At 33.6% G+C, this 25,402-nt stretch overlaps 1 long non-coding RNA gene and 1 pseudogene across 1 annotated transcript; both read left to right on the top strand.

Moving 5' to 3' along the window:
• The first annotated feature begins 326 nt into the window (after positions 1-326).
• On the top strand, positions 327-1,156 carry LOC110883332. Its single transcript, XR_002560433.2, has 4 exons — positions 327-404; positions 578-770; positions 899-1,045; positions 1,114-1,156. It is a non-coding gene; the product is annotated as an uncharacterized LOC110883332 (long non-coding RNA).
• Positions 1,157-22,080: 20,924 nt separating this feature from the next.
• Positions 22,081-24,900, top strand: LOC110883208 (annotated as a pseudogene).
• Positions 24,901-25,402: the final 502 nt, after the last annotated feature.

Here is a 25,402-nt window from a genome sequence, read left to right on the forward strand (position 1 = left end):
TACCTTCTCTCTTTAAAGAACTCAATGCCATCAGCCACCATCGCCTCCTACGAATCGGTTCCTCCCACATAACTTTCACAACTCATAACCCACCACAACTTCTTGATTTAAGGTCGTATGGCCTGGATCGACGGTTTACTGGGCCATATCTGCAAATCTCAGGGCATCAAGTACACATACGGCTCCGACCGGGTAGAATCCGGACACACCCTGAAAGCCGACGTCGTTGCTGTGAAGCCCACCCACGTGTTCAACGCCGCTGGTCGACCGAACTGTCACAAAAGGTGGTACTTGTTTAATTTATATGTGGTTTTGAATAAGTGTGTGTGAACCCGTTTGATCGTGATTGGTTTGTGTTTCAGGGTCTGTGTTCAAACATCCAAATCCTCTACAAATTAAAGAAGGTCAGACAATTCAATAATTTTTCGCTTTTAGTTTTTTTTTTCCAGTTTCAGTTAGGGTTTTATATTTTTTGTTCAAATTTAGAGCATAATCTGATATAGATCGATGTTTCTATTGTAATCATGAGCTTGTATGTGATTATTTGGTCAATAATCGTGTTTTTAAGGAAACCGAGTGGTGGACTAGGAATAATGCCAACAAAACTCGAGATAAGAGCAAAACAGTGAAGATGGGAGTGAGGATTGTTAGTCAGTCGACTGGTTAGACGCAGCCTTGGTGGCATAGGATTAAAGATGGTGTCGTGTTGTCTTTTGGTTAATCTAATGGTGTTGGTGGTGATACGGATTCGTCTACAGCTCCACAGTCTGGTATATGTTAATGGAGATTATTTAATTAGATGATTTTAGTATGATTTGTTGATCAGATGTTTTCATTTTCATGTTTAAGTAGATTTTTGTTCTAGGGGTTGATGATGTTGGCTGTTCATATTTTGCAGCTAATTAAACACTACAATGTGACGCCACTCCGAACCATAATTTGGCGGAGAAGATAGGTTTTATAATCCGGCAAAAACAAGAAGAAGCCGTCAAAATCAAGATGAACTCCGTGAGCACAAAGTGACGCCACTCGGAACCATAATTTGGTAACCATAACTTTTATCAGATTATTTACATTTGTGATCTTGTAGTTATTATTTTAAGTTGCTTCCAGGAGCTATGATGCAAGTGACATTGAAACTCCTAGAAATAGTTTGTAGCCGATTGGTTTATCATGGCGAGTCACCAAGAGAGATCTTGAGAAGCATCTCTCTGCAGAAGGAAAGGTATGTCCGAGACGATTTCTGTAAATATCAATCAATAAATTTTATAGAATCACGGTAATCTAAACTTTTGTTAACTTTTGATGGAAGTTGGTGATTAATTTTTGATATGATGATTGGAGAATCCATTCTTAAATTATGCTAGCATATGGTCATAATGATGGAATGTATCGTTTCAGGTGGAAGACGTTCCCCTTGTCATAGATCCGTGGACGAAACTTTTATCATGGTGTATGGTTTTTTTTATCATGGTGTATGGAATGTGGTTGTGATGTGTTATTATATTTTGTGTATCGTAGAACTTGAACTAGTGGGTCAGATGTTTTATATGGCAATTAATTGGCGTTTCCGAAACAAATTGTAGGCCGCGTTAACAAGAAAACCCAATGTTGTCGGGGCAGAAACATGAATGCATACCTTTGCTGGGAGTTTCTTTGTGACATGCCACATACAAAGTCGGTGTGTTGATTCTGTGAACACTGAGGAAACAGCTTGTTTCATGGCAGCATCCTGATCCGTTAAGACTAATCGTGGTTGTTTGACATGGGCTTTAAGGAACGAATCCAATAACCACGTGAACGACTCAATGGTTTCGTTGTAAAGCAACCCATCCCCAAACGTAACACATCTTTGGTGGTTGTCAACACCGGTGAACGGAACAAATATCATCTTATATATGCACCAAAAAATATGTGTGAGTACACTAATGTCCAATACACGTAACTTTTATAATAATAATATCTAAAACTTACTTGTTTGTATCATACGTAGCGTTAAAAGCTACCACATCACCAAAACAATTGTAGTTACATCTACATATATCATCAGCCCAAAAAAGTGATCTTAGCTCACCATCGACTATGGTGTGATTGAAATAAAAGTTTTCCATATGAAGCATGTTGCCATTCAACTTATCAATAACCATTTGCTCATCTTTGTCACCAATAAACTCTCTGATGTCACGAGCAAAGTTCTTGTGATCAACTCTAGTTCCTCTTACCATGTGTTGACCACCCTTTAACGAGGTTTGCATCCGGTGAGATACAGTTGCCCCGAATCCAGAAGTTTGAGCTTTGTGAATAAACTCCTACTCTGTAAACGTTAATTGCCTTCTACCTCTTGTTAAATCCATATTGTCCACATCAACAAGACCGTGGTTATGGTGCTGATTGAACTTATAAACAATGTAGACTTCCGAACCTTTAACTAGTTTAAACTTGATACATGCCTTACAATTGGTGACCTTAAAATTGTTGTTACGTTGCTTGGATGTTGATGATTCGGCATCCATGGTGTCACCAGAAGTAAGGTTCGGGTTACCGGATCTGCTGCATACGATGTACCTGTGTGTTATGCTACCTTTATACCTTGCAACTGTCGATAACCTAATATCAAAACCGGCCTTTTCCGCATAGGCTTGGTACATGCTAACAGCGTCTTCCCATCTCTGAAACACCATTCCAATAACAGGTGTTTCGTTTGTAGGCACACTAGGGATCCAATACTTGGTCCCGGTTGGGGAGTGATAATAGTTGCGTGCCACAGACTCATCTAAATTAAAATGTGATGAAAACCGAGGACAACATAATTATTAACAAGACATATAGACTTACCAAAAAACATATGGTTGGACAAACTTATCTTGCTGGTTTGGGATAGGTACGACACTAGATTCTGCATTCAATATTGTATGAAATCGTTAATGAATGATTAAAAATCATAATGCGTTGTGGAAAGCTACATGACAATGCACCATAAAAAACAAACATTCAAAACATACTTTACCATACTATAAACCAATTATCATATCAATTTGAGCACGTTGAAAAATCTAACCGTTCTAACTGTGTAGGACACTTTATTGGCATGAGAACGGCCGCCTACAATTGGTCCAGATCAAATATATCTGATTGGATTGGTTAGTGGTTGTTAATATAGGGTAAAGTTCTTGTACAAATAATCTTAACATACTAAACATACAAATTGAAGGAAAACTCAAAAAGACAAGGTGGCATTTTTGTAATTATCAATAACTATCAGAGTTACTCTACAAATATACCTAAAAAAACCTAACCACTCCCCCCACCCCCAAAAAAAACCTAAACCCCCCCCCCCCCCCACCCCCCAAAAACCTAAAAAATCCTAACCCCCCCCCCCAAAAAAAAAACCCTAAAAAAAAACCTAACCCCCCCCCCCACCCCAAAAACCTAAAAAAACCTAACCCCCCACCCCCCCCACCCCCCCCACCCCCAAAAACCTAAAAAAAAACTAACCCCCCCCCCCCCAACCCACCCAAGCTAAAATGCTAAAAACTAAACCCCACAAAAAACCTAAAAAAATCTAAAAAAATAAAAAAAAACACACAAATTATTTTATTTTATTTTTTTAACATTTTTTATTAAAAAATCGCTACTTTTAGTAGCAGCCAAAAATTTTTTTTTTTTTTTTTTTTTTGCTAACGAAATGTAGCGATTTTTTAATAAAAAATGCTAAAAAAAAAATTTGTGTTTTTTTAGGTATTTTTGGTTGTAACTTTGATAGTTGGTGGTAATTACAAAAATGCCACCTTGTCTTTTTGGGTTTTCCTTCAATTTGTATGTTTAGTATGTTAAGATTATTTGTATTTGATCTTTTGCCTGTTAATATAATTGTGAAGGTTATACTAGATTACTTGGCATTCTAATCCACAGATTGAAAAAAAAACTAACTGATATGGTATTAATATAACTGGATACTACACGAAAAAAAGTAAAACTAAACCGCCAGTATAAATTCTACGCCTAATGATATATCCGAATTCTGACCTACATTATTTGATTCGCTGATGGTGTGTATGTAAATACTAAATATTGTATTTTCCAAGCCAAAACATGATTCCGATTAACACCGCATAAAACAAGTTAAAAAAAAAACTATAAGAATTTCACACATAACTACAACTCCCTGAATGCGTTCGGTGAATATAGATAAAAATAATGTTAATCAAACCTTGGTTAGTGTAATCCAGATTGAGTACTTGGGTCTTCATGAGTCGACATGTTTGCACAGGATTGTTAATACTAAAACTATACTATCAGCTCTCTTGATGCGATGTTTGGTATAAAAAAACCACCAAAGCAGATTTATATAAGGTTGGGAACACCCTAAAACAATACATATCTTCAGTATTAAAAGGAAACGATTCGTATAATCCCCTAATTGTAACACCCAAAAATCACGGCTGTTTGAATGTTAGAATTAATTGAAAAAAAGCTTGAATTAACACCCAAAAATCACAGCTGTTTGTATTATTTACCTGGACAAAAAAATATCCTTGAATGCTGAATACAAAAAATACCAAATCACTGCTCCTATCTCATATTGATACAACTTTGATCATGAAGACCATAAAATCAGCAGCAGAATAGGATGATTGAATGCAAAATTAACGGGTTTGTATGATATCAAATCACATGTAAATTTCCTGTAGAGCTATCATCTTCTTATACGAATCAATAGGTGGATCGAAAAATAAATGAGAAATCGCGGGAGATGATAAAAAAGTTTGGTTGTTTTTTTTTCAATTATAAAATCATAGGAGATTAATTGATGAGCAAAATTATAGGAAAAGATAATAATAAATGATTGTTTTAAATTACTATAGTACCCTTATAAAATAAGTGAATCTTATTGGTTGATTTTGTTCTTTTTATTCTCATGTTAATATTTCTTCTCAAATGAACTTCCCACTATAAATATATATATATATATATATATATATATATATATATATATATATATATGTAGGGTCGGGATTTAGAGAAAACGGTAGAAAGTGTGAGAACGGTGAGAACACTTATGGATCGTCCGATCAAAACAATCTATGGACTAGATTGGCGTGGTGGCGTTTTCGTAAATAACATCAATTTTAATACGTGGACGCGCTTCATTAAGGGTAAAAAAGTCTTTTGACTTTTCCACACAAAACGTCATCTCAATGAAATAAAACGCCAAACAAATAGCACACACCATTCTAACTAAAAACGCCATTAGATATAAAACGGCAAACTTAATTATAACAAAATCCCGCCTAAAAAAACCGCCAAAAAAATCCTATATATTCAACATCTCAGACCTTCAATTAAAAACACACACAAAACCCCAAACGCCATATTTAATATATACCATTCGTCTTAAAAACGCCAAAAAACCTAAACATCAAATATCTTCTAAACCAAAACGTTTATTTGAAATTCAGTTTGGTTGTCTGTAAGCTTTCGCTCAATGTAATGGACAAAATCCTTAAGTGAGGATATTGTCCATTTCATTGAGTAAAATCTTATTGACTTTATCCTCAACTTCGATCCAATTTTATAACGCCAAAACATTGAAAAACATTATTGAGGTTTGTTGTCAATAAAGTTTAGCTGTATGGGGTGGACAACATTGTCAGTTATCTTTCTTAACCGAGGATTAACAATGTTTTCCATCTCATACAGCAAAACATTATTGATTTTAGCAAATTTTGAGGTTTAAGGTGCTTTTATTTAGTGGCGTTCTTTTTATCGGTAAAACGCCAAAATTAAAAAATCAAACATCGTTCATTGGAAAATTCAAGATTGTTGGCTGAAGGGTGTAAACTCAATAACATTTTGCTGCATGAGATGGACAAATCTTCAAGAAAAAGATGCTAATGTCAGACTTTGTGCTTCCAAACAACCACAAAAAAAATACTTGAAAAACAAAAAAACAAAATGAATCATACGAAAGTCGAACCAGCCAGTTAAGATGATTCAAAAAAGAAGAAAGAGACTGGTGACAGTGAAGATTTGGAAGATCAATTGTTTATATATTTTTTTTTTAAATTTTCTTTTTCAGTTGATTGTAGATACAATAAAAACGCCATATATAATAAAAACGCCAGACAGCCAAATGATTGTTAAAACGCTATCATGCCGTAAAACGCCCCCAAAACTCCCAAACTATAATAAAATTACTTTGGAAAAGTATTATAAAAAACCCAAAAAATAAAAAAAAATAAAAACCAAACTTGAAAATGTAACTAAAAACAGTAACTATAAAACAGTAAAAATGAAGAGACGGAAAATTTATTATATTAGAATCTAAAACGCCAAACTTGAAAGACGGGACGTGTTACAGACTTCAGAGAAAAAAGCTTATCAAAAACAATAATTACAAACAGTAACTGAAACGACGAATAGTTTATAATAATAATCCATGCCTAACCTACGCCGCCAAAAGAAATCCTATAAAATAATAACTCTCAGCAACTTCCATTTAATCAAACCAAAAAAACAAATGCCAAATACTACTAAATACCACTCACTGTAAACGCCAAAAAATTAAAAAAAATCAAAGATGGCTAATATGCTTTCTTGGATATTCAGTATTGTCCTTCGTGAAGTTTCACTGAATGGATTGTTATTTTGCTGCATGAGATGGACAAATCTTCAAGAAAAAGATACTGATGACAATCGAATGTCATTTTGTGTTCTTTGTTCTTGAATAAGGCTTGGATGAGGAGAAGAGATCAATGACACTGAAGAGTGGGATGATTATAAAGATGAAGATCAAGATGAAGAAAAAGCGAAACCCACCCACAAATCATAGATCTATGTCCCCAAACATCCACAAAAAGCCACTTCAACAGACGAGCAGGCAAAATAATCAAACCGATGGGTTTGTTAAGTTTTACATAAAACGTCATATATTTGGTGACAGTTCTTGTATTATTAAAGAAGAGAGAGACTGATGACAGTGAAAATTGTGAAGAGAGATCCGAATAGGATTTTTAATTTATTTTCTCCGCTTCTATTTTTTTTCCCTGTGGTTGTAATATAATTTTACAATTGTAAAACGCCAAGATACCACAAACGCCAAAATGTATATAAAAAATAATAGAACAATGAGCCATCTTGTTTAAAACGCCTTGAAAAAACGCCATTCAGATAGATTTCCTGAGCCCCCTGGGTTCCAATGGAAAACGATTTGAAAAACGCCATAAACGCCAAAAAGTTAATACAATGAAACCATTAAACGCTATTGAATTTGGTTAACGCCAAAAATCTTAAACCCCAAAAATAAAACAATATTGGGAAAAGCGGAACTGGAAAAGTAGAAGATAAAAGGACAAAAAAGCCCCTACGCCATTCTCTATGCCGCGTGACACGTGTTGGGCCAGGATGTGTTCTCACCGTTCTCACACATTTGAGCGTTTTCTCCTGATCCCGTTCATATATATATATATATATATATATATATATATATATATATAGGGAGAGGATCATGAGAAAACTACATCTAAATGAGAAAACTAGAAACTAACTAAAAAAGTCTAAAAAAAAGCTAAAAAACATACCAAATTTTTTTTTTTACAAATTTTTATAAAAAAATCGCTATTTTTATATATATAAAAAAATTTTCAAAAAAAAAAACTTGTACTGCACATGTTCATTATATGTGTACTACACATGTGCATTATGTCCGTATTAGTGCACATGTGCAGTACAACAATTTTTTTTTTTTAAATTTTTTCCATACATAAAAAATAGCGATTTTTTATCAAAAGAATGTAAAAAAAAAATTGGTATGTTTTTTAGGCTTTTTTAGTTAGTTTTTTTTGTTTTCTCATTTAAACTAGTTTTCTCATGATCCATCCCCTATATATATATAGTGTAAGTATATGGAGAAAACCAATTTTATTGAGAAAACTTGGGAAACCAAGAATGTGTGGTCTAGATTAATCCATGTAATATAATATTTGCACATGTTAGAAGGGTATATTTGTCATTTTTACACACTCCTAACACATCACATCACCTTTCACCCCCATCACTTTTCACCAATTCCCCCTTCCCTATGTCCTCGTTCCCCCCCCCCCCCCACCATCCTCCACTTTCTTCAAGATTTCAAGTAAAAATTCATATCTTCTAATTCATCCCTTCCAACCTTCTAACTCATCCCTTCCAACCTTCAAATCTGAAGATCGAAGCCACCATTGAAGATCGAAGCCACCATCAAAGCTCTCAAAGAAAAGGAAGCTCGGTGTCATTTTAATCACCATCAAATCTGCAGATCGAAGCCACCATTGAAGATCTTTGTTTCTGTTTTTTAGAGAGAGAAAGCTAATGTTCTGGAAGGAGAGACAACAATTTTCATGTTGTTCACCTAGACACCAAGAACACACGCACAAGTGTGTGAGAGAGAAACAGGTTTAAAGATCTTACTTTTGTTAATTTATGTAATTTGTTTAGATTTATACTTTGTTTAACGTTTGGTAGATTTAAAATCAGAGCTAGTTTGTTTATTTTATTTTTTAAATCAAGATCTAGAAGAAATTTTTGTATGTTGTATTTCTCTCTTCAATGTGTATTGATTTTTTTTATGAAGATTAAAGTTAAATTTCTAAATTGTTTGTCCAGCGATTTTGAGTTAATGATTGCTTTTAGTTGGATTTTTTTTTTTTTTTGTGTGTGTGTGTGGGGGGTGTGGGTGAGCTGGGTTTTTTTTAGGGTTTATGAATTGGATTTGGTTTAATTTGTTTTCTGGTTTTGTTTAAATTCAGCATCACCATTGATATTGATGGTAGATAATTAGTTTGAAAATCCATAATTTTTACGATGTATGTTTCAAATTTTTTTGTTGTTTAGTTGTTTTTTGAATAAATTCACTCCGATATTACATTTCCATTACCTTTAGAAAGTTCATAATTTAATCGGATATCGGTTTTGTTTTACAAATAGAAATTCGTGTTTTTTGTGTTTTTTACTGGCATAATTTGCTACATATGTTACATTTCTATCAGCTACATTTATGCGAAGAGTATATGGATATTTTTTACGAAGATTAATGTTGACTTTCTAAATTGTTTGTACAGAGTATATTGTTATTTTTGCGAAGATTAATGCTAAAATTTCTAAACTGTTTGTCATATATGTTGTAACACGTGTTACACTGCGGGTTACATATGTTGCATACAGGGTGTTACATGTGTTACACCCAGTATATGAGACCAGCTTATTGTTTTTTTAGATTGGCTGTTAAATGTTAAAATGTATAAACTTCATAATTTATTCGGAATATCTCGTTTATTTTACAAATAAAAAGTCGTGTTTTTTTGTTGGGATAATTAGCTACATATGTAGTAACAACATTACGCAAGTTACTTATAGTTACCCCAACCCTTTTTGGACACAAAGGAGGGGGGTGCACATATGTAACACATGTTTGTAACATGTGTTACACTAGAGAGGTAACACGTGTATAGCCACGTTACACATGTTACATAGAAGATTAATAAGTTTTAACTATAAAATATTTAATATTGATGTACTTGTTTTGTTCATAGGTGAAAAGATGTTTTGTGTTCAAGATGAAGATGGTTATCAAGAAGCAAAACCCGCCGAATGATTACAACGCATCATCAGGTTTTCGTGGTGACGATGGTGTGTTTTTTGGTTGGCTGCTATGTGTTATGAAGATGGATGTAGTCGTGAAGACCATTTTTAGAAGCATTACAACTATTGATATAAAATTCATTTTTATTTTCATTGTTAGTACGCCAATTTTTGGATGAATACGAATGTTGAATACGGATGTTAGTATGCCAATTTTTGGCTGCAATTTTTTTTTTGGATGCAACAATTATATGTAACATGTGTTACATATATACCCCATAGTGTAACATATGTTATAAACATGTGTTACATATGTCAGCCCCTTTGGTGTCAATTTAAACTTAGCAAGAAGTTCTTCCAGTGTGACGTATGATTTAACAATAATAGAATGATATTGCTCGTTGACATTCGGTGTCCACAATTTAGTGCCATTAGATACTCGTAAAGATGGTAACATGGAGTATGTTCTAGATCATCTGTGGACATAGGGAGGGATGTTAGTATAAGTTTACGTGTGTTATGAACGTTATAATACGTTTAGCACCCTAGGGTAACAAAAAAAGATCACACATGACACTTGTCGCCATGTTACACATGTTAGTTGTGTGTGCACATGTAACATCTTCTCTACAACGTGTGTAACATCCTAAAAAGTTATGTTCCTACTCTGCTTTATATTTTGTAAGTACTTATAGGTAAACATGTTTTAAAGATACAACCTGTAACATGTGTTACACCGAAATGTTACACAAGTGTTTCCAGTTTACACATGTTACATCTTGTGTAACTCTGCTTTATACTTTGTAAGTGTTTCTAGTTTCCAGTTTAAACATGTTTTAAAGATACAACATGTAACATGTAAGTACTTATAGGTAAACATGTTTCAAAGATACAGCCGTATCACCTTATAAGTTATATGTTTTGCTGACAAACGCCATGTCACACATGTTACACACTATAGAGTGAAACAACAGTATTGAACGTTGCTACATATTTCCCATTCTGTCGTAGCATGTGTAACCTTTTTGGGGGTATCGATGTTGTAGGTTTATACAGACTTAAATATATACAAATGATCCAAAAATGATCATAGATGTGTTACCCTCTAGTGTAACATAAGTTACAAAACATGGCTTACATATGTGCAGCCCCGTTTTTTTGGTAACAAAGGGGTTGAACATATGTAACACATGTTTGTAACATGTGTTGCACTAGAGGGTAACTTCTGTACAACGTCAAAGGTACCCACCACCTGCCCTTCATTGACTTCTTGTTCCCATTCTTCATCGGTTTCTCCATATACCTTCTTTCGCTTTATGGCCACCTTTTGTCGCATCCGATATTGTGGTTATCTTTCTTCCTACCAAGATTCATTCTCGTTTGGCTGCAACTGCTATGGTCAAGTTGTAATAACACAAGTTACAGTCCAGTATTTTTAATCTACTAATTAAAAAAATAGTAGTAACATAACTAACACTAGTTACCTTCTACCTAATTATGCCCTGAACTTGAAGACTCCCCAAATTTTGAGTTTTTATCTGCATCATTTCACACATAAAAAAAACTAAGTAAAACCACCCAAAAAAGGTTACATATGTAAACAGTTACCATACACTTCAAACAACTACTATCCGGTGGAACCAACTCCCTCGCTGCAAGCACTAAACAAACATGTAACATATGTTAGCACAACCTTTCGTATTTGTTTGTTGTCGTATAGCTTTTGTTTTTGTTTTCTAGACTGGACAGTTGTGCTCCCACAACAATTGTTTTAGATGTGTTACCCTCCAGTGTAACACACGTTACAAACATGTGTTACACATGTGTAGCCCCTTTTGTGTCCAAGAAAGGGCTGGTTTTAACATAAGAAACACGTGTAACACTGTTACAACATATGTAGCAGCAAAAAGAATAACTTTTATATATAAAATGAACGAGATCATCAACTATTAAATTATGGACTTTCTAAAAGGTAATGAAAATGTGATATCGGAGTGAAGTTTATACAAGATAACTAATAACTCATCTAAAATAACATTTCAACATTTAAAAAGATATAGATTTGTAAGTTAATAACAACTGATAATATCAAAAAATAAAAATGATTTTAATACAAAAACAAAAACCTGTAACTACATAAACATTTACCATTACTAGACCACTTGTGCGTGTGTTCTTGGTGTTCGAGACGAACACGATGAAGATTGTTGTTCCTCTCTCTAAATCTGCTTCTCTCTCATGTTCATCTTCAAGGCTGCTTCTCTCTCATGTTCATCTTCAAATCTGCTTCTCTCTCATGTTCATCTTCAAATCTGCTTCTCTCTCATACGTGTGTGTTCTTGGTGTTCTAACAACTTTCTCTCTCTAAAAACGCATGCAACCAAATGAATTTCTGACCTGCTTCTCTCTTTCAAACTTGTGTGTGTTCTTGGTTTTGGTTTTGGTTTTCCAACAACTTTCTCTCTCTAAAAACTCATGAAACCGAATGATTTCAGGCCTGCTTCTCTCTCACACATCTTGGTGTTCTTGATAAAGACGATGGAGAATCTTGTTTCTCTTTCTCTCACACACTTGTGTGTGTGTTTTTTGTGTTTCTCTTTCTTAATAAACAACGATTTAGGCTGCTTCTCTCACACACACTTGTGTGTGTTCTTGGTGTTTATTTTGAAACATTAAGAGAGAGAAAGAATGGATGATGATGATGATGATGGTGACTTGTACAGAAGAAAGAGAATAAGAGGATAAGCCTCACATTTTTTTAATATATTCTATGTACCTTGTCTCATTGTGTTTTTACCCAAATACCCTTTAAAGTACATATGAAGATAAACATTGCAATTTATTTAATTCAATAATGCTAGTTATTTCCTCAACCATTAGATCATCAAGATCAATGGTCACAATTGGGTTTCCTTAGTTTTCTCACTAAAAATGGTTTCCTGTATATCCTTGCCCTATATATACATACATATACATATATATATATATATATATATACATATATATATATACATATATATATACATATATATATATATATATATATAGGGTAAGGATCATTTCAGAACTATAAATAACTGTAGAACTTACGAAACTCCTAATAAACAATCATTATACTTATATTTTTTTGTATTTAACATTGTTTAAGGGTATTTTTTATCATTTATTATGATTCCATACGTGTTAAAAGTAGTTTTATCATTTTTTCATATGTAATTTTATGATTACATATTCGTAAATTGGTTATTACATATAAATAATTTGTTTTTTCATATATGTAATTATAAAAATACATAAAATGATAACAATACCTTTAAATAATGTTATATATATATATATATATATATATATATAGGGTAGGGTTCATGCGAGAACCACCTTTATTGCGAGAACCGCGAGAACCAGTGTGAACACATGGCATTATTGTAAATACATATAACTTTCAAAATAACCGCCTCACATCCCTGATTATCCTCTATCCCTGATTCTCCTCTATCCTTGATTCTCCTCTAGTTTGGACTTCAAACAAACATTAAATCACAATACATCAATTATTCACGTCCGATACATCTGATAACCTACAATCATCATCAATCCGTGCGATTCATCCTACAAAATCAAGATATACGCTCCACGATATCAGATACCAGCAGTTCGTCAAAAAAATTAGTCGATTCAGTGCATTAACAACATAATCATCGATCGCACATTCGTATTCCAATCTAAATTAGGGCAAAACGATCGTAACATCGAGGTTTGTTGCACAGATAGGGATAATCGGAAGAACACACATCGTCTAACGGAATATCGATTATCTGTTGCACCGTTCCGTGAATTTGTAAGTTTATACACCTTGTTTTGTAGTCGTATATGATAAAACAACTATTAACCGTCGATTCAGACATGTTATTATGTGGTTATTACATTTAAACAATTGTTCCATAAATGAATTATTGAAAATTGTGGTATATATATGTTTTTTTGTGAACAGAAGGGCTAATGTTGTGATGAACTATATGTAATGCGGTACTGATGTGTTGTTTTATGTATTTTTTTAATTAAGGAATGATGTTATGTGCATAATGTTGGATATGATTGGCAACACATAAGTTTATTTGGTAAATGATAGGGTTTTTACTATTGAATTATGACTGTTGACAAGTTATGTGGTGTTAATGCACATGTGCATTAACACGACAGAATAGGCTTATACTGAATAGGCAGAATAGGCTTATACGGAACAGGATAATAAGATAATTTTATGATCTATACAGTTAATGCACATGTGCATTAACACAACATAATAGGCTTATACAGAATAGGCTTATACGGAATTATTGATATTATTTTTTAGTATTTTATTATTTTTTGTTTTGTATATTATTGTAGATCAACAATGGGAAAAAATCGAAGAAAGTAACTTTTGTTTTGAAGTCAATGGATGAAGGGTCAAAAAAAATGTCGGATGCAATGGAAGATGATTATGCGACATGCAATGGGAGATGATTACACAACAGTTAAAAAAAGAGGTAAAAATCGAAGAAAGTAACTTTTGTTTTGTCCATTATTTTTTATCGAAGCAAACCTGTTGATAAGCTCAGTCATGTTAATGCACATGCATATTTTGCCATATTATTTCAATTAGGTCAGTCATATGGATGTAAATGTGCAGTTAGGCACATGTGCATAATTTGCCAGAATATGTTAATAAGGTCATTAATGTTGTTGTACATTTGCATAGTTATGCACATGTGCATAGTTTGCCAGAATTTTGCCATAATATGTTAACAATGTAATTTATGTTGATGCACATATGCATAGGGTATATAGTAATGATAAAGTTAATGTTAATGCACATATTTATTGAGATTGTATGTTTGTTAATCACATATTTTTTTGTTTTGTTTATTATCGTATATCGATAACGGAAAAAAAATCAAAGAAGGTAACTTAAGTTTTGAAATCAAGGGATGAAGAGTCAAAAAAATGTCGGATGCAATGGAAGATGATTACGCAACGGTTAAACAAAGAGGTAAAAAACGTTGAATAATATTCGATGATGCAGTTGGGAGTTTATGCACATGTGCATCCCTTTATTACTTTCATTTTAAATGATATCATTTATGTAAACACATTAAATATATCACATGTAGGTGCACAAGAAGAAAAAAAAGCATAAAGAGGAGGACAAGTGAGCGAAATCACTATGAAAAAATTGAACAAATAAACGAAATCCCTTTATTACTTTACAGATTGCGGGTTGTTCGCTATGCGACATATGGAGATGTATAAAGAGAGTGGTGAGAAGTTTGATTGCATATTCAACAAAGATAAAGAAATTCAAGACCTGCAACTTAAGAACATGAGGGTGAAGATAGCAACAAAAAACTGTCGTTATCAGAGGCGAATGATCATGTTCGTGAATATATGATGTATTATGTTGTTTGGTAGAGGGTATGTTGGTACTGCACATGTGCATAGTTTGAAATAACATACATAGTAGTATTGTATAATGTATTACAGATGGTTATATTTGTTAATTTAGGATGTAATATGTTGTTTGGTATAGTATATGTTGGTAGTGCATATGTGCAATAATGATTGTTGATCGGATTATGTGATTATTATGATGAGGGTGTTATATTTACTTGTTGTAACTGTGTTAATGTTGGTAATGCACATGTGCATTAATAAAAAACAATAAACATGTCGGTAATGCATGTGTATATTTTGAAATATTGTATTTTCGTTTATATCATATTACGTATGTGGTACCCTATTACATATTACATATGGGGTACCACATTACATATGTTGATGTATATGTAAGGAAAACGGATTACATGTAATTAAAAATATACATGTATGCACATGTGCATTGTTCAAAACAATAACCATGTGTAATGAAATGGTAAACATATATGCACATGTGCATTGGTCAAAACAGCAACGATGTGGAGTGAAACAGTAAACATGTATGCACACGAGCATTATCATTTTATATATAACGACATTTTTTTAACAGAACAAGATGCCATATATTCAAACCAGAACTCTAGCCAGGAACTAGAGAAGAACGCTTACAATAAACATATAAACTCCTAATTTTCTGTTACATTCACACCACTGGTGTACCACTCTTCAGTCACTAAATTCTCCATTTTGGCTCTAGTTCTCCATTTTGGCTATGACTTTCATCCACAACAGAGTACACTCCTTGACTTGTTCCGATCTTCTAGCATTTGAAATCTGCATGACTTTGAATACCTTCTCATTTATGCTCGACCATATTATCCCTAATGTAGCCATCACTATGCAGTTGACTGCCTTTTTCTTCTTCTTAGAAATCTCCAGCTTACAGGAAAATCTTTTACTCCCAACCATGCTCCGACCATCCACCATAGCGTTTTCGACATCAAACACGTAATGAGAATGTGTTCAACAGTTTCTTGCTCGTATTCGCAAACCGGGCACAATGTGTTGCTGGTCTGAATTACCCCTTTTTTCCAACTCCGTCTTTGTCGGTAACATGCCTTCAACGCCTTTCCATGCTAACATGTTAGCTTTAGGTGTAGCCCAACCATTCCAGGTCATTACAAAGCCACTTGACAGGTCCCCGCTTGTGACACACAAATCCTCTCTAACGGTTTTAACATTAAAAGTCGACTTATTTTCCGAGTGCCAACCCCACCCATCTTGAACCATCTCCATTCTGGTGTCTCTCAGCAGTGCCAAAAGCTGCATAAACTCCACCCATGCCTCCCCGGTTGTCGGCTTGTTCTTCAATTGCTAATCCCACACAGTCACCTACCCTATTTTTTGTAGTTGTCCGCCACCAAAGACCATTTGTTTGCTGCCATTCTGCACATAATTGGATAGTTCTCCATAAGGCACTTGTTCAGAATCCATAAAACAGCGACATAGACTAATTTTCAACATAATGCACATGTGCATATAATTTAATACAATATCATTTACAATCAGCATAATGCACATGTGTATATAATTTAATACAACATCATTTACAGTAAGTATAATGCACATGTGCATATCATTTAATACAATATCATTACAGAGTATATACATCATTTACAGTCAACATAATACCTTTAGTCACAAATCGAATGAATTGCAACTCTTGATGTTCTGTATTTGTAGGTGTTGTACCAGTCAAAGTGATATAGACATAGAGTCAAGAGTCTGAATTTCAAACCCATGAAGGGTATGTCGACTTTCAACAATTTTAGACATAATTATGTGACTATCAACGGGATTGACAGCAGATGGACCACCAAAGTCAGCATCAGATGTTATATGAGGATGATATTCAGACAATATATGAGGAGGTTCGTCGAATATACGAGGATCGACACATGATGGATCAGAAGACGCCATATGCCGCTGTAAATATCGTGCCGACTGCAACCGCCATGAAATACATGAACACGACTATCTATATGCCGTGAAAACCACCGTGCACGGCTCTCCGCCTCCGTGAACCGCCGTGGATGCCTCTCAGCCTAGTGTGAAGACCATGAACTGGTGCTGGTGAACTACTGAAACCCTAAAGTGGAGATAACAATGACATAAGGAAAAAAACAGAACGCGTGTGTTTTTTTATAAACATAATATAATTACAAAAAATGATATGTGTTCACACTAGTTATAACAGGAATGTATTCAACATCAACTTCAGGTATCCAATATGGGGTGCCATTGGGCGTAGAATGTATAGCAGCCGTAATTGTTCCTGTGAGTTTAATAAGAAAATTTAACAAATTACATGTGCAATGTAATTTAATATACAATCTAACAAATTAATTGTCGTCATAATGCACATGTGCATATATTTATAATGTATCATAATTTATAATATGGTTCAGTTAACACAGTGCACATGTGCATATATTGTTGATTAATAATTAGTGACAACATAATATGAATGTGAATATATTTTAAACATGTATAGCATTGAATAATATACAAATTACACAAAATGGACATGGGATACCTTTAGTCTCAAACCGAATGAACTGCAATTGAGGTTGTTTTGTATTTGTGGGTGTTGTACCAGTCGAAGTAGTGTCAATCGACAAAGATTGGTCAGATATATTGAAATTCCCAGATGCATTCCCAGATGATACTGTAACATTAGCTGGTATTGACATGGAATTAAGAGTAGGTATTTCAAATATATGAAGGGAATGTCGACTATCAACTGTTGTGTACACAATTTTGCAACTTTCAATTGGTTTGACAACATATACGGGTTTGGCAGCAGATGGACCACCAAGATAGGTAGTATCAGATGTATGAGGATGATATTCAGAGATTGGTGGGTTAGTATCATCGGATGCGGTATGTTCAGCACGAGATATTTCAACACGAGATGAATCAGAGGACGCCATATGTAGCAATAATCCCGAATGCCCCAGCAATGAAATTTGTGGGATGAAATTTATGGGATACACTGTTGTCTAATGTCGCGAGAACCACCATAAACTCATGTGTGCCGCCGGTATGCCGCCGTGAACAGCCGTGAACTTCAATCAAAGTGTAGATGATGATGATACAGATTGTGGATTGGGAACAAATGTGATGAAGACTTTACCCAAAAAAAACAAATGTGATGAAGAAACCCTAAAACAGGGGACACGCGTGTTTATGTTACAGATCCATATATTTACAATTATGACACCGTGTGTTTTTTATTAGAATTCAATATATTTACAATTATGCCACGTATTCACATTGGTTCTCGCGGTTCTCACAATAAAGGATGGTTCCTAACGGATCCTTCTCCTATATATATATATATATATATATATATATATAGAGGGTAAGGATCATTTCAGAACTATAAATAACTGTAGAACTTACGAAACTCCTAATAAACAATCATTATACTTATATATTTTTTGTATTTAACATTGTTTAAGGGTATTTTTTATCATTTATTATGATTCCATGCGTGTTAAAAGTAGTTTTATCATTTTTTCATATGTAATTTTACAATTACATATTCGTAAATTGGTTATTACATATAAATAATTTGTTTTTTCATATATGTAATTATAAAAATACATAAAATGATAACAATACCTTTAAATAATGTTAAATATAAAAATATATAAATAAGATAATTTTTTATTTACAGAAGTTTTGTGAATATTTAGAGTTTTAAAACTATATATATGTATTTGTTTCTTATTGCTATGGGAACTAAGAGATAATTCCAATGTTTTAAAAACCGGTAAATACCGACCGGTTATACCGGTATTACCGTTTTCGGATGTAAATCCGGTCCGAAACACCCCGGTAAGTAGGAGAAACAGCATAGACTTTGTTTTCCCCGGTAGTTTCTTATTGCTATGGGAACTAAGAGAGAATTCTGTTTTCTTCGGTAATTTGTGAGAATATGCATGGTGTGTGTATATATATACTAGGTTATAACCCCGTGTATTACACGGGTCAAATAAATGAATTTTATATACTAAAATAAAACAATATATCTTTAAAAACCTCTTTTATTGCACGGGTTGAATAAATGTAATTTTATATATTAAATAATAAAAAGTTTTATCTATAAGAACCATATTGTACGGGTTGAATAAATATAATTTTATATACCAAATAAAAGAGTTATATCTTTAAAACCGCTTGTTTTACACGAGTTGAATAAATGTAATATTGTTTACCAAATAATAAAATAATACATCTTTAAGAAACCTCATTTATTACACAGGTTGAATAAATGTAATTTTATATACCAAATAATAAAAAGTTACATCTTTAAAAATATGTGTATTACACGGGTTGAATAAATGTAATTTCCATTATAAATAATAAAAAATATATATCCTTAAAAAACCCTGTGTATTGTACGAATTGAATAAATCTAATTTTATATATCAAATAATAAAAAAGTTAGATCTTAAAAAACCTCATCTATTACACGGGTCGAATAAATGTAATTTTGGTATATCTATAAAAAAAACCACGTGTATTACACGGGTTTAATAAATCTAATTTTATATACCAATAATAAAAAAGTCATATCTTTCAATATACTAATGGATAATACTCGATACGCGATGGATATGGTGATTGTGAAGATGGTTCTTAAAAAGAAGATATGTTATTCAAGAAGCAAATCAACATCTATTTGAGTGATAAAATGTTGGTACCAATTCCGACAAATTGATTTATAAATTATGTAATAAAATTGATATAATAATTTTTTTAGTAATTGAAAATAAAAATATTTCATATATTAATACAAAGTTTGGTTTTCGTGATAAATAATTTGTATTATTTAAAAATATTTTATTAGAAAAACAGAAGAATGGTTTCAAAATTTAAAGTAGGATGAAATTTAATATTAGCTCATTATTCATTTATTTATTTATTTAATATAAGATAAGTTTGGAAGTGAGGCGAAAAAATCATAAAATAAATGCTTACAATGAATGATAGGTGTTACACATTAATGTTTTATTATATAGTATAGTATAAATATATATTTATATTGATATAAATAGATTATTATATTGTAGTAAAATTTGTTAACAAAGTCTCAATAAATTTAACCCTTTATTTAAAACTTGTAAATGTAACGAAGTCTCAATAAATTTAACCATTTATTTAAAACTTGTAAATGTAGAAATGATAAATAATATTAGTTAATTTTATTTTAAGTTTCGTAAAATCTATTTGATACCAAACTAAACAAAACGTTCAAATATATAGTTAATATCAAGAGTAAATTACGATTTTGGCCCCTGTGGTGATATCACTTTTACTCTTTTAGCCAAAAAACGAATTTTTTAACATTTGAGCCCACAACGTCTTTTTTTTCTAAATGGGTTAGAAAAAAAGACAACCAAAAGGGCTAGAAAAAAAGACGTTGGGGTCCAAAAGGGTTAGAAAAAAAGATGTTGAGAGCTCAGATGTTAAAAAATTCCTTTTTGGGCTAAAAGGGTAAAAGTGATATAACCACATGGGCCAGAATCGTAATTTACTCTAATATCAAATTAGATAACTAAGTTTGAATTTGAAGTAAATAGATAAATATAAAAGTAATAATTAAACTAAATAATATTTAGTAGGAGGATTATCTATAATTAATTAGAAGAGATTAAATTAAAATTATAATTATCTATAAGACATGGCCTAATATGATAACAAGTGTATATATAGGGGATAGATCATGAGAAAACTAGTTTAAATGATAAAACCAAAAAACTAACTAAAAAACCCAAAAAACATACCAATTTTTTTTTAATTTCTATAAAAAAATCGCAGGTTTTTATACCTGGAAAAAAAATTTCAAAAAAATAAAAAAATAAATTTTTTTGTTTTATTGCACATGTGCACTATTACGGATATAGTGCACATGTGTAGTACACATATAATCACATATATTGCACATGTGCAATACAACAAAAAAAAATTCTTTTTTTTTGAAAATTTTTTTATGTATAAAAACTAGCGATTTTTTGTTAAAAAATTGTAAAAAAAAAATTGGTATATTTTTTAGTTTTTTTAGTTAATTTTCTAGTTTTCTCATTTATATGTAGTTTTCTCATAATTTTTTTTTTATTATATGTATAGATTTCAACATCTTAAAGTTCCTTTTCATTAATTTTGACCAATTCAATAGTTGTGCAATTCTATTAAAAACACGGAGACTTGTATATTCAAAATATACTAAAATTGGATTTAAATTATCATGGTATTAAGAAAATTCCGAAATTACAAGTTTTTTTTTTTTTTTTTTTTTTTTTTTCTGAACCAATCAAACGTATAAGAAACTTTAGTTACGTATATGAGTTTATATAATTCGTATCTTGGAAGTCGTTATGTGATGAAAGTTCAAACAAAGAACTAGCAAAACTGGCGGAGCTTGACCAAAAGTTTCGAGTGAGCGTAAAGTGATGAGACCCAAATTTTTTTCCTATCGTTATGTTTCGGGTCGGGTCGGCTATCGATTCGGGTCAGGTCAAATAATAATAGTTTCAAATAAAACTAAAAAACATTCAAATGACCCGTTCTTACACATAAAAGCTTGCGATTAAGTTTATTGTATGGTGGGTAATTTAGGGTTAAACAAATAAGAGTTAAAATATATTTATAAAACTACACAACACTTATATACAAAGTGGTAACAAACTTTGCTTTAATTTATATATTGAATAATTTTTTAGGATATACAAAGTGATAACAAACTTTACTTTAATTTATATATTGTATAAATACTTAGGAAAAATAATTGGGGAAGGCGATCTTATATAATTTTTAAAATTTCCGGACGAAAAATCAGAACCTTAACACTTCTAACCAAAACATTGGGGTGGGCGGGTGCACCCCCGGGCACCAACTAAGCTTCGCCCTTAAGCAATTATCAAATTGCACATACACACACACCATTGCATTTAAATCTTGGCTGGCAGTTGATCGTATATGGAGAATACATGTCATCACATGCTGCTAACCTTCTTTATTGCCGTTATGTGCTTGATATGGGTCGCGAATAGCAAACCGAAAAGAGAGGTAATTAATATAGGAGTGATTCTTGATATGGATACTGGCATTGGCAAGATGAGCAGAACATGCATTGAAATGGCGATACACGATTTCTACGAAAAACATAACGATTCCACCGCTGTAATCCACCCTCACTTTCGTGATTCAAAACAAGACAGCGTTCGAGCAGCTTCGGTAGCCATAGACCTCTTGAAAAACGTTCAGGCGGCAGCGATTCTAGGACCCACGACATCCTCACAAGCCGATTTCGTAATCGCCATTGGTAACAAATCAAAGGTTCCAATCATCTCACCCGCAACTAGCCCGTCTCTTTCCCCAAACGATAACTTGTATTTCATCCGGGCTGCACACAGTTCCAACTCTCAACTGGAACCTCTAGCAGCATTGATCAAACACTTTAAGTGGAGGGAGGTTGTGTTTGTGTATGAAGATGATGAACCTCTAGCAGCATTGATCAAACACTTTAAATGAAGCCGGGATGATGGAAGAAGGGTACGTTTGGATCATAACTGAAGTGCTCACGAGTCGTTTGCATTTGTTGGATCGTGTAAATCTAGACTCGATGCATGGAGTGCTAGGTGTGAAGTCATATATCCCGAGGTCCAAGGAGTTAACCGATTTTGAGAAAAGATGGAAACGAGAGTTCCGGGATCGCAATCCAAAGGATGACGAGATGGAACTAGACATGTTCGGGATATGGTGGTATGATACAGTTTATGGTCTAGCTATGGCATTGGAGAAGGCTGGGAATGATATAGATACTACTTTTAGACGAAAGCGGGAACCGCAGACTGATTTAGATGCCATTGGAACCTCGGAAATGGGTTCGTCGCTCATTCCATGGATCCGAAACTTAACCTTCAAAGGGTTGAGTGGCGATTTTTGTATCGTCAACGGACAATTACAGTCATCGGCGTATGAAGTAGTGAACATAATAGAAACCAGGGAGAACCATATCGGGTTTTGGACCCGTGGAAATGGCATCTCAAAGAAGCTAAACCATCGAACGAATGGACTACGGGCCATCACATGGCCCGGTGACAGCCATGTCATCCCTAAAGGCTGGGAGATCCCTACCAACAGCAAGAACGTGTTAAAAATCGGGGTTCCAGCAAAAGGTTTGTTTGTCCAATTTATTGATGCCAAGACCGACCCTGAAACCCAACAAGTTATCGTGACGGGTTTCTGTGTTGACGTTTTTAACGCAGTTGTTAGCGCATTGCCCTACGCTGTCAAACCCGAATTCATACCTTTTGTTACACCAGATGGCAAGAGCCCTGCAGGAAGCTATACCGATTTCGTAAACAAGTTGGAATGATCTTTTGGTTTTCATTCTCTACACTCGTTTACGCACACAGTAAGTGTGTATTTACACAGGCACACACACCTTTGAGGCTTTGACCCGTTCGACTTACTAATTTTCTTATGCATTTATGTAGGGGAGAAGTTGATAAGCAACTTATCGAGATTTGTGGTGATTGTTTGGGTGCTTGTGGTACTGGTGCTGACTTCTAGCTATACAGCAAGCTTGACATCGATGTTAACGGTAGAACAGCTTCGACCTACGCACACTGATATCGATCAGATCAGGAGAAATGGGGAATCAGTAGGATACCAAAAGGGTTCCTTTGTTGTGGGTATCTTGAAAAGTATTGGTTTCGATGATGCCAAATTGAAAAGCTACAGTACCTTTGAGGAGTATGACCGCGCTCTACAAGCAGGAAGTCGAAAGGGAGGTGTGTCTGCCATTATGGACGAGCTCCCTTATATTAGGCTCTTCTTGGCTGTATATTGTAACAATTATACCATGACTAATGCCACCTACAGAACTGTAGGCTTCGGTTTTGTAAGTTCATTCTATTGTGTTCTATTCCAGGATTTCATTTCATCCCTTATGGTGCAAACGAGTAGAGCCCGAGCTCAATAAACTTATGAGAGCTCGAGCTCGGCTCATTGGTAGTTTCTCAAGCACGGCTCCGCTTGTTTATTGTTTTTTAATTTATATATTAAATAAAAATAATTTAAATAATAGACTCATTTAGGCCTACCAGCTTGATAAGTGAAGCTCGGACTCGTTTACTAAACAAGCTTATTTTTAGGTTTGGGCTCAACTCGTAAACAAGTTTAAATAAGCTCGGCTTGGCTCGTTACTAGACAACTTTAAATAAGGGGTACACATTATTAAATATTAATAAAAACTAATATTACACTAAGGCTCGATAAAGCTCGACAAGCCTGCTTCACATGCCAGGCTCGATAAATAAACAAGCTTTATTTTATGCTCAAGCTTGACTCGGCTCGGCTCGTTTCAATCTTTTTCTCGAGCCGCTCGGCTCGTTTGCACCCCTACTTTTGACGATGATTCTTTTGTACATACAGGCATTTCCAAAAAGGTCTCCGCTGCTTCATGATGTTTCTAGGGCGGTCCTGCAAGTGACGGAGGGGAAAATTATGAATATCAGCAACCAATGGTTTGAAGAAGCAGCCAGTTGTGATCAGCAGAATAGAGCTAAAGGAAACTCTAGCAGGCTCATGCTGGATAGCTTCAAGGGTCTTTTCCTCATTGCCGGATTGTCATCAACCGCCGCTCTCCTGATTTTCTTTTCATATTTTTATATCAAAACAGACATATATTGGTGTCACGAGATTCGGTTAGCCGAAAGCTTGCTGCTATGGCAAAAACATTTGATGTGTTTACGGAAGATGCGTCTGGAAAGACAATCTCAGAGGCAATAGGTGAGGAATCCAACAATGGTAGCCCAGTAATTCATGATGAACAAGGGTTTTCAAGTACTGAACCGGAGATTCATGTGCATGACACAATACAAGTTTTAGAAATTACAACCAAGTAAATATGTCCATCACATAGTTATCAAAAGCGACCTATGTGCTCAGGCGAGGCAAGGCGCAAACAAAATACCTAGTCACTGCATGGTGCAGTTTGCTTTTTAACTTTTATATTTTTTGGTACAATTTTTTTTATTTTTAATATCTTTTCATTTCATTTCTTTATTGATTCTGATAAATGAACACTGTCATGTTTTTTTTTTCACTAGTTGTACATTGATCTTGTTTTGTTGTAGATAAGAATTGTTGGTTAGAAACTATTGTTTATACAAACCTAAAACATATCTAAACCCGTAGACACATAATAATAGCTTTTATTTATTTTATTTTTTCCATTTAAGTGCATTTTTTTCTTCTCAGGCCCCGCTGACCTATGCACCTAGGCCCTCGC

This window comes from Helianthus annuus, chromosome 10, assembly GCF_002127325.2.
Source record: "Helianthus annuus cultivar XRQ/B chromosome 10, HanXRQr2.0-SUNRISE, whole genome shotgun sequence".
Lineage (NCBI taxonomy): Eukaryota > Viridiplantae > Streptophyta > Magnoliopsida > Asterales > Asteraceae > Helianthus > Helianthus annuus.